At 41.7% G+C, this 22,016-nt stretch overlaps 1 pseudogene; it reads right to left on the reverse strand.

Annotated features, from left to right (window-relative positions):
• Positions 1–741: 741 nt before the first annotated feature.
• The window catches only part of LOC102485154 (glutaredoxin-3 pseudogene), a 27,177-nt pseudogene continuing 5,902 nt past the window's right edge, over positions 742–22,016 (reverse strand).

Here is a 22,016-nt window from a genome sequence, read left to right on the forward strand (position 1 = left end):
CTGCTTACCTATGCTTCTTTCCAGTGTTTGCATATTGAATAAACCATGCTTTGTCAGATTGTTGCATGTTTGATTTTGACCCATTAAATCTTTGAAGACATCAAGATCCTTATAATAAAGCTGAATTATGCATTGTAACACAAAGCTAAAAAACGTATATTTAAGCATTTGCTTTATCCATACTTTAAAACAATTAGAAATGTCTGAGTTTAAAAATCCTGATTTGTGTGTTTCTGATGGCCTGAAACCAGGAAGTTTGTTTTGTTTTTTAATTGAAAATATTTATTGCATTCTATTTTTAGTGGAAAGAAATGTAACATACATTTATTTGTGAAATACACAAAGCTAAACTGGATCAGGAGCATTTTCCTATTCCCAGTACATTTCTTTGTTTATTTGTTTGTTTGTTTTTTAGAGGTTTTTGCTATAGGGTGCATGTGCTCGCCAGAAAGACAGAGAAAGAGAGATAGAAAGCAAGAAATCACTCCCCAGGAGGGATGGCCACGCCGCAATCCCTTCTCCTCCATTCTCCTCTCAGGATCTTGGGCATGCACACACATGTGCCTGGTGTGAGTTTAAGCCACCAGGTCCGGGACTCGAACTGCGGTCGGCTACATGGGAGTTCAGTGACATAGCCATTATGCTAACTGCTGGTCCCCCAGTCCATTTCTGAGGACTAGATCATAAACTGCTCCACTGTAATAAATTTCTGTAATAGTTGGACACCAAGTTTTGTATTCATTAATTTTCTCTTCTTAGTATAGGCAGCAATTCACCATTTTTTTCAGTTCCTTAACAATATCCAATCCTCCAACAAGCTCCCCTTTCACATAGAACCAAGGGTATGTTGGCCTATTTGAGCAAGCTTTCAATCTTTGTCAAATTTCTACATCCTCCAATATATCAAATGTTTCATATTCAACACCAGTACTACTCAGTATTTCCAGAATTTGTTTGCTGAATCCACATTTTGCTTCCTGTTTGTTTCCTTTCATAAAGAGCATCACCGAAACTTTATTTGTCAGAACTTTGAGCCTTTCTTCTAATTTGGGAGCTTTGGGACAAATTGTTCTTCAGATGCTTCTAACTCCTTAATAATATCGAGTCCTCCTCTGAGCTCTCCAGAAACAGAGCTGAGGATAGGTAGGCCAATTGGATTAGGTTTTAAGCCCTTGCTGAACTTCTTCATCTGAGAAGATATCAAAACTGCTAAACTGAATATTATGTTTGTGAAAAATTTCCACCATCTGGGGACCAGCAGTCAGCGTAATGGCTATGTCGCTGGACTCCCACGTAGTCAACCACGGTTCAAGTCCTGGACCTGGCAGCTTAAACTCATGCAGGGCGCATGTGCGTGCGTGTCCAAGATCCCAAGAGGGGAATGGAGGAGAAGAGATTGCAGCGTGGCCATTCCCCCTGGGGGGTGACTTCTCACTTTCTGTCTCTCTGTCTCTCTCGGTCTTTCTGGTGAGTGCATGCGCCCTATAGCGAAAACCTCTCCAAAAAAAAAGGAATTTCCACCATCCGCTTGCTGAAACCACACCGTGGCTCTTGAGGAGTTCCCTTCATAAACAACATACAGGCAGAAGCATGAGTTAATTTCTTGAGGAGAAGGTTGAGATCTTCTTTAGGGTGCTCATTAGTGTTGGGTGGGATGGAACCACTAGATGCATGTCACTGAACTTTTTCGGTCAACTCTGGGGCATGTGCACCATCTAATCAGTCAATTTTCTGAGAATTCTTGAAAAACAGAAAGGTGGGAAGAGAACTAATTTTATATTTTTCAGATACTTCAGGAACAGCTTCAGCTTCCAACTTCACAAATGAAACTTGAGGTGTTCTTTAGCTAATTTTGCCATTACATCGTTCATCTGTGCACACTGTGGAGCCCGTGCTGCCCAGAAATGGACCACAAGGAGGGACTTGGTTTTGATACTCAGCAGCTCCTTAAACTTCCCAGCTGGGCCGACCTCCACCACTGCGCTGTTGTGGTCCCCACCACACCGGCCACCCTCGCCGCCATGCTGTTGCCTCCAGATGAGAGCCCAAAGCTGGAAGTTCTGAGGCAGGACAAGAGAAAGTGTCCTGAACCATGGTTTGAGATTAGTGGGAAAAACATGTGTTTCCACTGTTCCTAATTAGAATCTATAATATAATTTCACCAAAAGGCAATTGAATAATTGAGAAATTTCCATACTGAAAGTTAGTATAATGGCTATACTAACTTACATTCCTACCAACAAGGTATAAGAGTTTCCCTTTCTCTACATTCATACCAACACTTGTTATTTATTTATTTATTTATTTATTTATTTATTTATTTATTGTAGTAGCCATTCTGATGGGGCAAGTTCATATCTCATTGCTGTTTTGATTTGTCCTCTCTGATTAATGATATTGAGCACTATTTCATTTATCTGTTGGCCAATGTAAGACTTCTGAGAAATGCCTACTTGGGTCTTTTTACCATTTTTATACTAGATTATTTGTTTTTGTCTGTTTGGTTTTTTGCTCTTCAGTTGTTTTGAGTTCCTTATATATTCTGAATCCTTGCCAGATGTGTAAGTGGCAAATGTTTTGTCCCATTCTATGGGTCATCTCTTCAATCTGTTGATCATACAGATTTTAGTTTGAGGAAAACTCATTTTAACTTTTGTTACTTGTGCTTTTGAGATCTTATTTTTTAAAAAAAAATCCTTGCTCAGATCAGATTTCTAGTCTTTTCTCTATGTTTTCTTCTAGTAGTTTTATGTTTAGTTTAGATTTTTCAATCCATTTTCAAGATTATTTTGTGTGGGAACCAGCAGTTAGTGTAATGGCTATGTCGCTGGATCGACCGCGGTTCACGTCCCGGACCCAGTGGCTTAAAACTCACGCCGGGCGCATGTGCGTGCATGCCCAAGATCCCAAGAGGAGAATGGAGGAGAAGGGATTGTGGTGTGACCATCCCCCCGGGGGGTGATTTCTTGCTTTCTGTCTCTATGTCTCTCTCTGTCTGTCTGGCGAGCGCACGCGCCCTATAGCGAAAATCTCTCCAAAAAAAAAAAAAAAGATTATTTTGTGTGTGTGTGAGAGGTAGAGATCTACTTTCATTCTTCAGTATGTGAATATCTAGTTTTCCCAGCACCATTTTTTGAAGAGATTGTGCTTTTACAGTGTCAAAATTCACTTTTATCAAAATTCGGTTTTGGAGGCTAGATGGTGCTGAATGGTAAAACATGATGCTCTTCAAGGTACATAGGAGCCCAAATAAGAAGGTTCCTTATTCAAGTCTGGAGAGCTCTTTGAGTATGTAGGGCACATGTGTGCCCAATGATCTGGGATGCCTGAAGGCTAGAGATAGATTGCAGTATCAGGACCCTGGGGGCGCTGTTTCTGTCTTTCTTACTCATGGAAGAAAGAAAGAAAGAAACTTAAAAAATCTATTGTGGAGGTCAGCAGGTGGCATGGTGGTTAAGGTACTAGACTCCAACATGGCTAACAGTGGTTCAAGTCCCAGACATGGTAGCTTGCTTTCTCACTTTTCATGTCCATCTCTCTATCTCTGGTCAAATTTTAAAAATAATAATAAATAAAATTAAACAAATAATTCTTTAAAAAAATCTATTGTGGATTTATTTCTGCTTTCTCTATTCTGTTCCATTGGTCTATGTGTCCGTTTTTAAGGCAGTATTATGATGTTTTGATTACTATTGCCTTGTAGAATATTTTAAAGTCAAATATTGGATCATTGGAAAAGTCATGACACATTTTTGCATAAAAGAAATGTCATGACTTTTCTGAGGACCCAGTAGTATGATACCTCTAGTTTTATTCTTGTTGCTCAAGATTGCTTTGAATATCCAGGGTCTTTTATAGTTCTATATTAACTTTAGGGTTGTTTCTTCCTATTTCTGTGAAGAATGTCTTTGGTATTTTGATAGATTTGCATTGAATCTGTAGATCTTTTTAGGTACTTTGGACATTTTAACAATATTAATTTTTTTCAATAAATGAACATGAGATTTATTTGTATCCTCTTCAATTTGTTCAACCAATGTTTTACAGTTTTCCTTCTAGCAACTTAAAACTCTACGATTAAATTTATTCCTAGATATCATATTATTATTACTATTACTATTTTTTATTGTAGCTATTGTAAATGAGATTGGTTTCTTGCTTTCTTTTTCAGATAGTTTGTTATTGGAGTATACAAAAACTACTATAGTTTTGTATATTGGTTTTGTAGCCTGCAACTTTATTGAATTTGTTGATTAATTCTAGCAGATTTTTTTATAAAGTCTTTAGGGTTTTCTGTATATTGGGCCATAGTCTTTGTAAACAGGGACAATTCAACTTCCTCCTTTCCAATATGGATGCCCTGTATTTCTTTCTCTTGCCTAATTGCTCTTCCCAGGACTTACAATACTATGTTAAATAAAAGTAGTTAAACAAAGCAAGGCATTCTTGTTTTGTTCCAAATCTTAGTGGAAAAGCTTTCGTTTCCTTGTTTGGTATGATATTGATTGTGGGTTTGTCATATAAGGCCTTTATTGTGCTGAAATATTTCTTTCTATACCTAATTTATTGACCACTTCAACATGAGGGGATGTGAATTTTACCATAATTTTTAAATGTCTATCTTTGGTTCTATTGATGTGAATGTATCATGTTTGTTAATTTATTTCCTCCATGAGCAAGTGAGACAGAGAGACAGCACTTTCTTGATGCCATCACCCAACCCTTGCTTCAGCCAGCCCTAGAACACGGGTAAGTGTGTGTTGGACAAACCCAGAGAGGGCTCTGGATGTGAGCCCTAAACATTCCCATGTGTTCAGCCTCCGTGTGCTTCTCTCATTCACTGTAATGCTAAGGTACACTTCCCTGATGACCAATGACACACAACATCTCTTTTCAGGTTCTTATTTGCCATTATATATGTACGTACTTTGGTAAAATATGTCTTTCACTCATTTTCTAATTGGATTGTTAGTCTTTTTACTATGACCCATTTTGAATTTTTGTATTTACAAGGTGTGATATTTTAAGGTCAAGTTTCCTCCCTCCCTCCCTTTCTCCCTCCCTTCCTTCCTTCCTTCCTTTCTCTCTGATGTCCAATTTCTCCAGCACGTTTCTTTAATAGGCTATTTTTCTTCATTGAATTGTTTTTGCTCATTTGTCAAAAATCAGTTGAGTACATTTGTATGGATCTTTTCTCTTCCATTGATTTATGTCTATCCCTCCACCAATACCACAAAGTCTTGACAACTGTAGCTGTTTCATAAATTTGAAAACAAAGTAGATTCATTTCTCCTACATTAGGTTTGCCTTTGTGTTTTGGTTTTTGTCATAGGGCATGTATACTCATTGGAGAGAAACAGTAAGAAACCACCTTCCAGAGGAGATGGCTGTGTTGCAACCCCTTTCCTCCATTCTCCTTGGGATTTGGGGTATGCATGCACATATGTCTGGCGTAATCATCAAGTTGCTGGGTCCAGGGCTCAAACTACAGTGGACCATGTGGGAGTTCAGTGCCTTAACTAGCATGCCACCCATTGGCCTCTGTATTAAATTTTTGTAATTGCATAAGTCATACTAGTTGGTTTGACTTGCCATGTACATTTTAGAATATTGTTGTCAATCTACAAAAAAAAAATCTTGCTAGGTTTTTTATGGAAATTGTATTGGACTTACATAGTAATCTGGGGAAGAACTGGTACCTTTAGTATGTTAAAACTTTTAATCAATAAACATGGTGTGTCTCAGTTTATTTAGATAGTCTATGACCTTTTTCATCAGTATTTTGTAGGTTTCAGCATACAAGTCCTGTGCATGTTTTATACATTGTCTTAGATTTACACCTACGTATTTCATTGTTTAAAATGGTGTTATAAAAATAAATGTTTAATTCCAGTGTGCACATGTTTATTATTTTTTTAGAATTTTTAATTTTATTTTATTTATTCATTCATCTTTTAATTTAATTTGATCAGAGAGAGACATGGAGAGAGAGGGGGAACGAGAGAAAGCAAGCCACCAGGTCCAGGACTTAAACCATGGTTGGCCATGTGGGAGTGTCCAGTGCCTTAACCACCACGCCACCAGCTGGTCCCATTCATTATTTTTTTAAAGAATTATTTTATTTGACTTTTATTTATTATTATCATCATTATTATTTTCCAGTTTGATCAGAGAGAGACAGAGAGAGAGAGAGAGGAAGTGAGAAAGTAAGCCACCAGGTCTGAGACTTGAACCGTGGTCAGCCATCATGCCACTTGCTGGCCCCCACATGTTCATTATTAAGAAGTTTAAATACAATTGATTTATTTTAAAGTTTATTTCTTGATTTATTTTATGTGAAAAAGTGAGGTGGGGGCATATGCCCAACAGGGTCCTAGCCTCTACCAGCCCTGTATCATGGGCATGCACGTGCCCAATGTACTCAGGGAAGTCTTCGGACATGGACGTGGAGCCTTCCTATGAGTGTCAATCTTGCAGAGCATCACATTTTTCCTGTGCACCATTATCTCGCCTGTACAATGGATATTTTTAGTGGTTATTTTATACCCTGGTACATTGCTGGACTCTTTTTTTTTTTTTTTTTTTTTTTGATTTTTGTCTGGTACTCACCAGAGAGAGAGAGGAAAGTGAGAAGTCATCTCTCAGTAGGGATGGTCATGCCACAATTCCTTCTCTTCCATCTCCCTCTCAGGAATTTGGGCACACATGCACACACACCTGGTATGTTTTTCAAGTCACCTCACAGAATTTGACCCATGTAATCAGCCATATGGGAATCCAGCTGCCTTAACCTCCACACCAATTGCTCATCCCCTAGCAGTTTATATATATATATATTTTTTTTTTTTAACTGTCCTGTAAATAAATTTAAATTGTTGTTTTACTTAAAAATCTAATAGCCATTTAGGGTTATATCCTAAAATGTTCAATCGATCAGGAATTTTCTCTTTATCTTTCTTATTAATGACTGTATTTTATTACATACTGATTTGAGGATACGTTCTGCAAAATTATGTTGTTTGGGAATTAATCAATGTCTAACATATGATTGATTTTTGTAAATATTCCAATGTGCTTAGAAAAAGTTGTGTACATTTTTTACAACATGTAAAGTTTGAAACATACCTATGTAGAGATTCAAATATATTGATTATAATATATGTATTCTTTAAGTGCATGTACACATAATTTATTAAAGACAGAGAGAAGCCTATTCTCTTATTACAATTGAGCTTCTAGTCATTTATCTATTTTTTTTTTCTTTTGAGAGAGATTTTTGCTATAGGGCACATGGGCTTGCCAGAGACAGAAAGAGAGAAATTGCTTCTTTGGGGGATGGCCACACCACAATCCCTTTATCTCCTTTTTCCTCTTGAGATCTTGGGCATGCACACATACGTGCCTGGCATGAGTTTTAAGTCACCGGGTCCGGGGCTCAAACCAGTTGACTCTGTGGGAGTCCAGTGATGTAATCAGCATTACGCCAGCTGGGACCAGGATGGATCACAGTGTTGGGACTCTTTTGGTGATGTTATTTATCTCCCTCTCTCTCTCTCAAGAAATAAATACATTTTTAAAAAAAATAATAAGTAATTCAGTGAATCGTAATTAGCAATCAATAAATAGAGTTTCACTTCTTAAGGAAACTAAGATAACAAAAAGTAGAAACAAGTGTATAATTTGTTATAATAAATTATACTATTTATAAGAGAGTGGATTAAAAAATCACTAAATATAAATATAATATATGGTATAGTGATTATGTCACTGGACTCCCACATGGCCACCCACAGTGTGAGTCCCAGACCCAGTGACTTGAAAATCATGCTGGATACATATGTATGTATGCCCAAGATCCCAGGAGAATAATGGAAGAAAAGGGATGGTTATCCCCTGCGGAGGTGATTTCTCACTTTCACTCTGTCTCTGTCTTTCTTAGGAGCAAATGCACCCTAAGACAAAAGCCTTTTTTTAAAAAAAGTAAAAATAAAGTATTATTAGTTAAATCTGAAAACAACTCAGATAACCCTCAATTGTAGAATGCGTAAGTAAATTTTGATAAACTATACAAAAGAATATAGCATGAAACTAGACTGAAATAGATCCGGACACAACAAATGGGCTGAATTTCAAACATAACGTTGAATGAGAAAAGTCAGGCAGAACAACATGCATTTACTATTATTCTATTTACACAAACATCAAAAAATTGCACTGAGGGATGTATGCTTAGATATTAAAAAGAGTAAAATAAAACCAGTCGCTGTTCACTCTAGGGTGCAAGTATAAAGGGACAGAGGACCTAAAGTACTGACAAGGAACTACCCTCGGCTCAAGTAGCAGTTCTGTGAGTGCTGGCCATGTAGACCTTCGTCATACTGTTTATAAAGGTTTTCATGCACTCATCTGCATGAGCAAAGTATTTCAAAGTTAAAAAAAGAAAAAAAGAACTTACAAGGAGAAATAGCGTAGAAAGTTAAGAGGGTACATATATACATAGTTCAAATTTTATTTATGTCATATGTAGAAAGTAAATATATTTATTTTATACAAAATTCAAAACAAATAAATCAAAAGCCCAAATTATGTAAGAATAGCAATAGTTGTGCTAACTAGACATGGAAGAAAAAGTTCTTACCCTTGGGACCAGCAGCATAATGGCTATTATGTAGTGGACCACAGTTCGTGTCCCGGACCCGGTGGCTTAAACTCAGGCCGGGAGCGTGTGCGTGCGTGCCCAAGATCCCGAGAGGAGAATGGAGGAGAAGGGATTGCGGCGTGGCCATCCCCCCTGGGGGGGGGATGATTTCTTACTTTCTGTCTTTATGTCTCTCTCTGTCTCTCTGGCAAGCACACGTGCCCTGTAGCAAAAACCTCTCCAAAAAAAGAGAAAACGCTCATACCCAATGAGACCAGCAGTACAATGAGTAAGTGCTAGAGATGTGTAGGGAGAGCTTGATCTGGGCAAAACAATGCCAGTCTTTAAAGACGAGCAAAGGCTCAGTTTCCCATGACTTGTGCCCATGCTGCAAGGCCAGCAGAGGTAGAGAAGCTGGGTATCAGTTACACTGGGCCTGGGAGACAAGAAGAGGCTAGAACCACAAGACCCAGGATGATCTACAGCACTGCTTACATGCAACAAGGCATCTGGCTTTGCACCCTGTATTCACCCCTTTTGCCCTATAAAAGAAAAAACCTGAGAATGGCTCGGGGCCACAGCCATCCCCAACAGAGACATCCCTGCATGATTTTTAAGCTACCAGATCTGGGCCTCCAACCACTGTTGGTCATGTGGGAATCCAGTGCCTTAACCACCAGACCACCTGCTGGCACCAGGGACAGGCTTTTGGAGGGGCTCTTCAACCTTCCTTTTTTGGCTGATTTCCTGGATTGTGCAGTACTATATGACTGAAATGGATTTTTATTCTCGTCTTTGAAGTCTGCTCTAATATCTGTGCACCTGCTTATCTGAGGCAGATTTTCTCTCTCTCTCTCTTTTTTTTTACCAGAGAGATTTTTGCTGTAGGGTATGTGTGCTTGCTGGAAACACAGACAGGGAGAGAGGGAGAAAGTGAGGAACTCCCCAGGGGAAAGGCCATCCCTCAATCCCTTCTCCATTCTCCTCTGGGGTTTTGGGCACACATGCATCCAGCGTGAGTTTCAAGCCTCCGGGTTTGGAACCACGGTCAGCCTGTGGGATCCCAGCACCTTAACCACTATGCCGTCTGCTGGTCCCACGAGGCAGATTTTCTGTGCAGCTCCCTGCTCCAAAGCCTTTTCGCCTTGAGCAGCTGTTCAACATTGTGGCTCTTAAAGTCACCTCCATTCAGTCATCGGTACACTTTCTCTCTTCTCCCTCTCCCTCGTTGTCATTCCTTTTCTTTCCTGGCTGTTTTTTTCTTCTAAATTTAAAGAGTAGGTTGGTACCCTCCTGTGGACTAAATTGTGTAACCCCCCAAAAACATTTTGTATGATGAATTTCTAATCCCTAGTGTATTTAGAAGTAGGACCTCTAGAAGGTAACTGAGGTTAAAGGAGGTCATAAAGGTGATGCCCTAGTCCAAATGAGTGTTATCTTTACAAGGGGACAGGACCATGGGAGGGCAAAGTGAGAAGGTGGCTATCTGCGAGCCCAGGAGTGAGGCCTCAGGAGAAACCAAACCTGCTCACATCTTGATATTGGACTTCTAGCCTCCAGAACTGTCAGAAATAAATATGTATTGTTAAGCCTCTCAAATCTGTGGTCTTTTGTTATGGCAACCTAGCTAACTAATACATACCATACCGTCCTTCTGCTAATCTATAGCAACTCCTTCTGGGCATCTTGGCACATATCTAGCCTTGATTACTAATGTCTGGTACTACTGAAATTTTCTCTCTTTGCATATTTTTAGGAACATTTTAATGAAACATTAGAAAAGAAGGGGCTGCTTGGCCTTTCATTAGTCTCCTTGGAAAGTTTACATTTCTTTTTTTCTTTTTTAATTTATTTATTTTTTAAGAGAGAGAAAGAGAGAGGTAAGCACCCTTTATAGGGTCTTACTCTGCAATCCTCCCCCACAGTATTCTCAGCCAGGCTGCATGGACACATGTGGGTATGCCTATCCTGTGCAAGTCAACCCAGGAATCGAACCCTGTTCTTTCAGATGACTCAAGCATTACAGGAGCAGCACAATGCCACTGCTGCATTACCTTGGCTAGGCCTGAAACATTACGCTTTTACAGTTTCTGTTAATGTTTGTGTTCTCGCTCCATTCATTAATAGCACCAGCTTCAGCGTTATTTGCTCAGTTCTCCTGAAGCTCACAAGCAGCAGGTTATGTTCTGGAATCTCTGCCTAGCATAATGCCTGTGCTTAAAAATGCTGGAGGGTTTGTTGATTGGTTTAAGTCCTCAGATTGGATTCAAAGGCACAATGATCTCATTTCTTTCTGTTTCCTAGGTTCAGATGTTAATTCAGATTTCTAGGTGTGAATTCAGGTGCTCTAAGGAGTGAAGGAACAGGGGACTGAGGCCTTTTCCCAAGTGTGAATAATTAGGAGGTGGCAGCTTTGGCTTCCCCACAGGGCCTAGCTGGCCTGTTGTTTTCCTCTGGGACCCAGGGGCAGATGTAGACACTCAGCAGGTGAGGGGAAGAGCAGCGGGTGGCCACAGGGCTGTAAACAACAGCTGCAGGGCTGTCAACAAGGAGCTATATTAAGAAAGGCCTTGCATCTGCAGCATTTGTTTCAGCCCTGCCACCCACTGGGCGTATTTCTGAATTGACTCCATTGTCAGCTGTAGGGTGATAAAGGTGAAGTCCACAAGCTGCCATGGTCAGGAGGATTCTTAGGATTCTCAGCCATGGTGTTCTCTGGCGTCTCACAAGTCTTACTGTGGCAGGGAGGCTATTTAGAGGGTACCAGGATGGTCTCAGGTGGACACACATTAAGGCTGAGCAGTGAACGTGCAGCTGCATTTGCAACATTCCTTCCAATCGATTTTGTGCTGCAGGGAGCATCTGTTCAGTGCTGGCAGGCCTTTTGGTACTTCTGTTGCTACTTACTGCCCTTTCTTAGACCATTTTCCTTCCTACATTGTATTACACTAACTGCTGGTCCCTAAAATTCCTTCTTTAAATAAACTAAATAAGATGAGTTTCCCCAGGGGACCAGCAGTTGGCGTAATGGCTATGTCGCTGGACTCCCACATAGTCGACTGTGGTTCGAGTCCTGGACCCGGTAGCTTAAAACTCACGCGCGGTGCGTGTGCGTGCGTGCCCAAGATCCCGGGAGGAGAATGGAGGAGAAGGGATTGCGACATGACCATCCCCCCTGAGGGTTGATTTCTCGCTTTCTGTCTCTATGTCTCTCTCTGTCTGTCTGGCGAATGCATGCGCTCTATAGCAAAAACCTCTCCAAAAATAAAAATTAAAAAAAAAAAAGATGAGTTTCCCCTACCTCCCTTTTTATTTACTGTCAGATGGTGTGAGAAGGAGAGAGAGAGAGAAAGACCCCCCAGTGGGCCATGGTCAAACCATAATCCCTTCGCCTCCATTTCTCCATCCCATCAGAAATTGGGACATGCATGCACGTGTGCCCAGAGTGTTTTTCAAGCCACTAGGGCTAAGACCCAAATGGTGGTCTGGCATGTGGGACCCGGCCTCTCATGCACTATACTTAATCACTGCACTACGGGGCTGACCCAAGGTGAGTGCCTTTAAGTATAAACTAAGCAAATAATGCTAGGTAGTATTTGGGTAAGGGGAAAGTAGAATTACGGAGATGCCAGCATCGTTCAGTTCCTGCCTTCATCCCCTCCCCACTGCTTCCACACACCAGGGAGCTGAGGCCCCTTCTGGGATGCCTCACTGAGCGCAGGCGCTGAGACGGCTGGGGTAGGGATGTGGACCGGTGGTTCGGTGTCCATGCTGGCTGAACCTGGGGCTTAAGCTACATTTTGGATTTGTTCTTTTTATCAATGAAATAATGATTGTTAACACACATTATGTACTTCCAGTGTGGAAAAATAGGAAAAAGTCCACGCCCGTGTATACATTTCATGTGTGGGGCAGTTACAAGTCTCAGTTGTGTCAATGAACAAATGTCTTTGCTTTCATAAGTCAGTGGACTTTCCGTTAGGAACCCCCATTCAACTCAAAGTCAGGGAAGTTCATCTAATCAGTGCCAGTTTCCTCTCATTTCAGGTTACACCAGTCACTCCCGGATTTCCCCCTGGTCTCTGCACTCCCACTTCCTTGGTGGCTCTTACATTTCTGACATTATGTCGTGGGGAAAGCCGACGTGGGCCTGGCAGACACCCTCTCAGGGTCTCGAGTCTTGCCCACCCCTGTCTCTGCAGGCATTCCCCTCTTCTATCACTGGTCCTCTGATTACATCTCTGGCTCTTCCTCCTTGTGAGGGCAAGGTCCTTTGTCAAACCCCTGTGTCTTCACCACTCCAGCGGCAGAGAACCCCGTGGCCTTGTCTCAGTGTGCTCATACTCTGCACCACACACAGCATTACCGACCGCCGGGCCAGATTTGCTTGCTAGAGCAGATCCAAGGGGCTTCGCTACGTTTCCAGGCCCTGCCCGGAAACTCAGACCCCCTCTACTCTCAGATCCCAAACCATGTAGCAGTGTCCTAGCACCGCCCCACGTCTTCTGCCCAGCATGGCCATCGTATGGCTGGGGTGCAAGGTCCCTTCCTGAATACTCAGCAGCATCTCTGTCTTGCTTGGCCCCTTTCCCTTCCTCCATCTCTCTTTTTTTTTTTGGAGAGATTTTCACTGTAGGGCGCGTGCGCTCGCCAGACAGACAGAGAGAGACATAGAGACAGAAAACGAGAAATCACCCCCCAGGGGGGCCTCCATCTCTCATTTTAACCTTGTTCTCCACCCACAAGGATATTTATTACATCTGGGAATAGGATGACCTCATCCTTGAGCCAAATCTGTTACTTATGGGATACACTAAATTCAGAAAGCCCAGGCTAAGGCAAATCGAAAAGTTTTCTTTTGAATTTATTTTCTGGTTAATGAGTTTGTTTCACAGACTAATTAGAAGCTGTTATCAACACGTGCGTACAAGTTTTTATGTGAACCTAGTTTTCATTTCTCTGGGTCACATGACAGTTGTGTGTTTAGTGTTTTCTAAATTAATAGACTTTTTATTTTTTCAAATTTACAGAGAAATTGAGAAGATAGTACAGAGAATTCTCATATGTGGGTGCTTCAAACACTTGATGGAAAGTTAGAATGAAAGTATCAGGTTAGTTGGGTGAAAAAAAGAATGTGAAATCAATGCATTTTCTTTTTTTTTTTTTTTAAAAAGTTATTTATTTATTTTTATTTAATTTATTTATTCATGTATTTTAATTTAACCAGAGAGAGACAGAATGAGAGAGAGAAAGAGAGAGAAAGCAAGTCTGAGACTAGAACTGCAATAGTCCATGTGGGAGTCCAGTGCCCATAACCACCGTGCCACCTGCTGAGCCCAAATCAATGCATTTTCTATGAACTTTTTGAAGACCGTACTCCTCCCTTTATATCTCCTGTACCTCGTTTCCTCTATTAACATCTTCTATTGGTATGGGACATTTGCCATGAACCAGTGAACTTCCTCCAGCCATTCTCTTAGGACTGGCATGCCAGAATGAATGAAGACCCCAGAGGTATCAGGTACTAATCCTTAGAACCTGTAACTGTTACTTACATGGCAAAGACTTTGCAGATGTGATTGAGTGAAGGATTCCGTGATGGGTAATTATCCTGGATCATCTAGATGGAAGCAGACATGAGTGTCTTTAGAAGAGAGAGAAAGTGGAATCATTGTCGCAGACAGGAGAGAAGACAGCACTGTGGCCACTATGCAGAGTGGGCGGATGGGCCATACGATGGACAGAGGGGTGCAGCTCAGAGGCCAGGGGACATAAGGAACTAATTCTACCCAAGAACCTTTCAAAATCCAAAAGGTGCCAGAGGAATCTAAGAGTTTCTCTCAAGTTTAGTTCCCCTTTTCGGAGATGTTTGGTACACATAAAGCAAAATCCATGTATTTGTCTAGACAGTTTTTCTCTCTTTTTCTGTAAGTGATATTATATACATTATTCCGTAACCTGTTTTTCCCCCAACAATAACTTCGGGGGGAAAGTCCTTTGCTTTCTTCCTTTCTTTCATGAGAGAGAATGAGTACCCCCAACAGGCTTTGAGCGATTCACTCCCAGCCCTGGATCATGGGCAGCTGCCCATGCTTTGTGCCCAACAGACTCAGGGGTCTCTGAACTAGAAGTAGGAGCTTCCCTGTGTGGAACTGCCTTGCAGAGTGTCACATTTTACTACTGTGCCACCATCTGGTCCCAACAGTAACTCTAGAATGTTGTTCCATAAATTGTTTTCTAAAAATGGTTGCACTATATTCCATTGAAAAAGAGGAATAGAATGTATCCAGTGACAACCATAATTCGTCTCAATATTTTGCTGTTGAAGGAACCAGCAGTTAGCGTAATGGCTATGTCGCTGGACTCCCACGTAGTCGACCGCGGTTTGCGTCCCGGACCCGGTGACTTAAAACTCACGCCAGGCACGTGTGCATGCATGCCCAAGAGCCCGAGAGGAGAATGGAGGAGAAGGGATTGTGGCGTGGCTATCTCCCCAGGGGGATTATTTCTCACTTTCTGTCTCTATGTCTCTCTCTTGTCTGTCTGGTGAGCACACATGCCCTATAGTGAAAATCTCTCAAAAAAAGAAAAAAAAATTGCTGTCGAAAACAGGGCTTCAAAGAATAGTTTTGTTCACGTAGCATTTTGTTTGCTTTAAAGTATATCTGAATATTCTTGGGATAAATTAGTAAATATGGATTCTCTAGGCCAAATGGTGAGCACATATACGCTGAATTATGTCTTTTCAAAGTTGATATGTTGAAGCCTTAACCTCCCATGTGACTGTGCCCATCTGGAGATGGCATCTTTCTCTTTCTTTCTTCCTTTCTTGTCTTCTTTCTTTCTTTGAGAGATTTTTGCTATAGGGTACATACGTTCACCAGAGAGGCAGAGAAAGACAGTGAAACAGAAAATGAGAAATCACCTTCAAAGTGGGATGGCCATGCCACAATCATTTCTCTGCCATTCTCCTCCGGGGATTTTGGGCACGCATGCAAATGTGCCTGACATGAGTTTTAAGCCACTGGGCCTGGGGCTCAAACTATGGTTAGCACCTTAACCACTACCCCGCCTGCTGGGCCCCAGAGATAGCATCTTTAAAGATTTAAGTAAGGTTCGATGAGATCTTTATGGGTAGGCCCTTATCCTTTGCTTGAGAGAAGAGGAAGAGACACTAGGAAGGCATAGAGAAAAGACTGTGAGGACACAAGAAGCTGGCCATCTGTAAGTCGCAGAGAGAGGCCTCATCAGACCCAGTCCTGCTGCAACTTCACTCCAGCCTCTGGAACTGAGAGACAGTCCATTTCTGCTACTTAAGCCCCCTGTCTGTGGTAGTCTGTTACGGCAGCCCCAGAATTTGACATAGTGTGTGAGTAATTGATGATTATTGATCAAGTGCTGTCCATAGATGTTGGACGACTTTGTAATTTTTCCAGCCTTGGACCTACTGTTAATAGACACTTAGATTATTTTCAGCTGTTTATGAAAAAAAGTGCTAAACAGTATAGACTTAAATTTTTTTCTGGCCTTCTAGGAGTGCTTGTATACCTGATCAAATGACAGCCAGATATGTGCTTTAATCAGGAGCCTAAATATGACCTATCTTAAATGGAAACAAAAAAGGAAAACAAAAGGAACTTATTTAGAACATTTAAAGTTCCAAACTTATCATAGTTTGAACTACACTCTTCCTTATGAAGTTACCCACATTTTCCAGGAACCACGGTTTCTAAGAAATAGTCACAATGGCAGAAAAAAAGACCTTTGCCTGTGTTAGTCAGGGCTTATGATTTTGAGGAATAGAAACCCACATTCAACCTAGCTTAAGCAGAAAATGGAATTTCTTGGCATTTATAACTGAGTAGTCCATGAAGTTAGAGTTGATTTCAGTCATAGTTCATCTAAGAGCTCAAAGGATACCAATTTGTCCCCATTGCTCCTTTATTTCCGTCATCTAGTTGAACTTCATTCTCATACAGGTTTTTGTAAAAGGTAGCATAATGGCCTTTGGCAGCTTCAGGGTTATGAGATCCTTTGAAAGCACAACCCTGGAGAGGGAGGAGGGTCCCTTTCTCTCTATTGTTCATATCAATTTCCCAGCAGTATTCTGCCTGATGAGGTCATGTGACTAACTCTGGCCCAATCGCTGTATCTAGAGGATTGGGAAACTTTGGTTGGCTGGCTTTGGTTCAGTGAGGGAGTCAGGGCAGGTGACTGACAGGGATAGAAGCTTTACTCTGAAAAAGGGAAAGGATCTCTTCAATTGGCAAATGTGTTGGACAGATGAAAAGTAACTCTTATCAACTCTCTGATGAAAAATAAAATTGTAGTCAGAATGCTGCTTGTGGGGAATTCAGTTGAACCAAAAAGATTTCGTTGGATGATTTAAGAGTGTAATGAGGGACCAGCAGTTAGTGTAATGGCTATGTCGCTGGACTCCCACGTAGTCAACCATGGTTTGAGTTCCGGACCCAGTGGCTTAAACTCACGCCGGGCGCATGTGCGTGTGTGCCCAAGATCCCAAGAGGAGAATGGAGGAGAAGGGATTGCGGTGTGGCCATCCCCTCTGGGGGGTGATTTCTCACTTTCTATCTCTCTGTCTCTCTGTCTGGCGAGCACACGCGCCCTATAGCAAAAAAAAAAAAAAGTGTAATGAATTCTGACAATGATAGCTGGAGGTATTCTTGCAGCTCTGTATGGCTCAGTGACAGGAAAGTGGCAAGTTGGTGACTTCCTTTCTTTGAAGAGTTCATGTGACTGTCTCTCGGTTTCTGACTTATATTTCCCAAGTTTCCATTAATAACTATATGAGTTTTCTATGGCTGCGATAGCAAAGTACCATTAACTAGGTGGTCTGAACAACAAAAATGTACTTTCTCCCAATTCTGTAGGCAGGAGGTCTGAAGTCCAGATGGCAGTAGGGCTGATTTCTTCTGTAGTCTCTCCTTGCTCATAGATGAACATCTTTTCTCTTGACCTTCACGTGGTCTCACCCACTGTGTATGTTTTCTTCATTTGAGGACAGCAGTTATACTGGATTTGGGCCCACTCTAATGACCTCATTTTAAATTAATCACCTCTTTAAAGACCCTATTTCCAAATACAGTCAAATTCTAAGGAGGAGGTTATAGAAATTCAACAAATGAATTTTGGGGAGGGTGACACTATTCAACCCATGATGATGATCAACCATCTCACTTTAGTTAACATATTCTTTTCATATTTTAATATCTATCCTCAAGTCAGCTTAGAAACCATTGTACTTTGTTCTTTTAATATAACTGTTTTATATCTTTGTTCTGATTGGCCTCTCATGAGGCCAAGTTAATTTTTAGGGGAGGGTACTTCTCCGTTACCCCCACGTAGCACCTAATATTTAATAAATGCCTACCAAGTGTCATACTCTTAACCAGGCATTCTTATTCAAATATTTAACCCTCACAGGGACTCTAGAAAGTAGATGTTACCCATTTTTACAAAAAGTAAACTAAGCAAATTGCTCTTCAAGAGTGGTTACATGAGGGGCCTATAGATGGCATGGCGTTTAAGGCACTGGGTTCCCTGTCTGACTGTGGTTGAAGTCCTGGACCGAGCAGCTTGAAAATCATCCCAGGTGTGTGTGCATGTGTGCCCAAAATCTCTAGAGGAGATTGGAAGAGAAGGAATTGCAGCATGGCCATCCTCTCTGGGGGGTGATTTCTCATTTTCGCTGTCTCTCTCTCTGACTCTCTTCAGTGAGCACATGCACTCTATGGCAAAAAAACTAAAAAGAGTGGTTACACGAGTTGTTCAAGGACACAGTGACAGCTACACAGTGACAGAACAGAAATATATTTCATTTCCCTTGACTCTTAACTCATAATCTTATTATCTCTACCAATTACTTTAGGTATTTTTTAAAAATTACAATAGAGGGCCAGCAGATGGTGTAATGGTTACTTTACTGGACTTCTACATGGCCAACAGTGGTTGGAGTCTTGGACCCGGTGGCTTGAAACTCATGCCAGGTGCATGTCATGTGTGCCCAAGATTCTGGGAGGAGAATGGAAGAGAAGGGATTATGGCATGGTGATTCTCCCAGGGGTTGATTTCTTACTTTCCCTCTCACTGTCTCTGTCTCTCTGGCAAGCACACATTACCTAAGGCAAAAACCTCTTTTTTAAAAAATCAGGGGACCAGAAGATGGCATAAAGGTTATGTCACTGGACTCCCATGTAGTTGACCATCGTTCGAGTCCCAGATCCAGAGGCTTAAAACTCATGCTGGGCCTGTGTGCATGCATGCCCAAATTCTTGAGAGGAGAATGGAAGAGAAGGGATGTAGCATTGCCATCTCTGCCTGGGGGTGATGTCTTGCTTTCTGTCTCTCTGTCTCATTCTGTCTCTCTGGTGAGCACATGTACCCTATAGCAAAAATCTCTCTCTCAAAAAAATCACTGTAGAGAGCTGTGCATGAGAAGGAGACAGACAGACACCATTGACAGGGTCTCATCACACTGTGATCCTCCTACTCCACCTCCCAGCCCTCCAGGGCACTCGTACACATGCCTGCGTGCTTTCAGGCCAACCCAGAGAACCGAACCTGCAACTGGCCACACAACTTCCAGTTCAGTTTGCCACTGACCATGCCACCAGGCTGGTTTATTGATTTAATTTTTATGTACAGCTGACTGGATCACAAGGTCCCCGATAGTGGCTAACAATTACTCCTGGTTATGTCTGTGGACATTTCTGAATGCTATTATCATTAGAATCAGGAGAATGAGCAAAGCACACACTTCAGTCTCCAATGAGGGTGGGCATCATCCAATTCATTGAGGCCTAAATAGAAGAAAAAGGCAGGGGATGGGGGAATTCCTCTCCCCATCTGACTGCAGTGGCTAAGACCTACACCATCATTGCTCCTGGTTCTTGGACCTTGGGACTGCGACTGGAACTACGTTTCTGACTTTTCTTAGTCTCTAGCTTACAGATGGCAAATTATGGGACTCTGTGTCTTTAACTGCATGAAACAATTCCTTAAAATATCTATCTACCAATTAATCATCTTATTGGTTCTGTTTTCTGGACACCCCTGAGTAATCTAGCAGTGTCTAATGTAATAGTTTGGGCACGGAGATAGCAAGTATAGGTCTATCTGGTATTTGAGAGATGTGCAAGGAGGCCAGTGGACTGCAGTGAAGTGAGAAGAGATGAAAGAAGCAGGAAAAGTAATGCTTTTTGGTCTTTATGAGGCCTTTGGTTTTTACTCGAATCAAGATAGAAAGCCATGGAGGATTTTGATCAGAGAACTAAAATAATCAGACATACTTTAAACACGACTAGAATTTGTTGGCTAATTATGAAGGTTTAGAGAAAGAGATAAATGAAAGAAAACTAAGAGCTTGCCTTTAAGTGTAGAGTTGCCATTAAGCAAGATAACAAGGACTGTGAGTGGCATGGGTTTTGGAGAAGGTTTGGGAGTTCTGGAGGCTCACATTTCTCACAGTGTGCCGAGCACCTTGCATGGATCAACCCGCTTAATTTCCCAAGAACATTTTCCTCTCACCCTGCCTCTCACAGTTCTGTTTTTCTGGAGTACCCTTACTTTTATAAGGCCACCTCCAAATACGGTCACATTCTGAGGAATTGTGGGTTAAGGCTTCAACGGGAATGGGGGGGGGTGTATAATTCAACGTGTAACGCCCACCTGTAGGTCAATAGCATGAGCGATGAATTATGACCTATTATATTGTTAGTGATTATTACCAAGGAGAAAGCCCTCTGTTGAAAAAGCGGGCTATTCAAGGAGGTCCAAAGGTCACTGAACATGAAGTTGCCTCCTGGCGTATCAGATCTCTGCACAACATCGTGACCAGTGCACAATGGAGAAGTCACGCAGAGACTTGGGAGCCTAGGGACTGCACTTGTTCCCTTGTCACGTTGCTGAAAACGTTTCTTTTTTCTGTTATAATACATGAGCTTCATGTTAATAAAGACAAGTCTTGTTTATTCTGTTATGATTAGTGATTAATTTGGTTGATGGGGGAGATAAGCACTAGAAAGATTGGAAAAGTTGAGGGAAGTGCGAGGAGAAAGAAGGTAAATCCCTTTTGATACCAAGACAAAGAACTACAAATTTCAGGTCAGTAGTTGGCATGGAGGTTAAGGTGGCTGAATCCTATATGGCTGGCTGCAGGTTTGAGACCTGGACCAGGCAGCTTGAGAAACACACTGGTCATATATGTATGCATGCCCCAAAATCTTATCCCAAGAGCAGAGCAGAGGAGAAAGGATTGTGAGGTGACTACTCCCCCATGGGGGATGCTTTATCACTTTCCTACACTCTCTACCTCTCTCTCTCTCTCTCTCTCTCTCCCTCTCTCCCTCTGGCTAGCACACACACCTCTAACAAACTTATAAAAAAAAAAAAAAAAAGAACTGTAAATCTCAACTACAGCTCAACTCTACTAGTCTCCCCTTATTTGTAAAATTTTTTTTTTTACCACAAATCAAAGTTACTTGACAGAGAGAGAGGGAGAAGGAAAGTGAAAAAGCATCCTCCTCTCTCCCAAAGCAGATGGCCACACCATAATCCCTTCTCCTCTTGAGATTTTGGACATGCATACACATGCATCCAGCATGTTTTTCAAGTCACTAATTCTGTGACTTGAATCACAAAGTGGCCACGTAGGCTCCAAGTACCTCAACTTCCATGCCACTAGCCAGCCCCCAAAGTTTTTTTTTCTTTTGAGAGATTTTTGCCATAGGGCACATGTGCTTGCCAGAAAGACAGAGACAGAGAGACAGAAAGCGAGAAATCACCTCCCAGGGGGGATGGCCACGCTGCAATCCCTTCTCCTCCATTCTCCTCTCAGGATCTTGGGCATGCACTCACACGTGCCTGGCGTGAGTTTAAGCCACCAGGTCCAGGACTCAAACTTCGGTGGACCATGTGGGAATCCAGCACGCTTAACCAGCACGTCACCTGCTGGGCCCTGTATATATCAATTTTTTTAGAGGACATGGCAGGTGTGCTCGCTGGAGAGAGATAGAGAGATAGAGACAGTGAGAGAGAAAGTGAGGAATCACCCTCTCTGGTCAAATTAAAATAAATAAGTAAAGCTAAATAAAATAATTCTTTTTTAAAAATCAACATATACAGGGGGCCCAGCAGTGGCATGGTGGTTAAGGTGCTGAACTCCCACATGGACCCAGTGGCTTGAAACTCATGCCAGTAGTCTGTGCGTGCATGCCCAAAATCCCAGGAGAGAATGAGGGAAAGGGATTGTGGTGAGGCCATCCTCTCTAAGAGGGTTAGTTCTCACTTTTCCTCTCTCTGTCTTTCTCTGGTGAGCATGCACACCCTATGGCAAAAACCTAAAAAAAAAAAAAAAAAA

The sequence above is a fragment of the Tupaia chinensis genome, unplaced genomic scaffold, assembly GCF_000334495.1.
Source record: "Tupaia chinensis unplaced genomic scaffold, TupChi_1.0 Scaffold143910_1, whole genome shotgun sequence".
Taxonomy (NCBI): domain Eukaryota; kingdom Metazoa; phylum Chordata; class Mammalia; order Scandentia; family Tupaiidae; genus Tupaia; species Tupaia belangeri.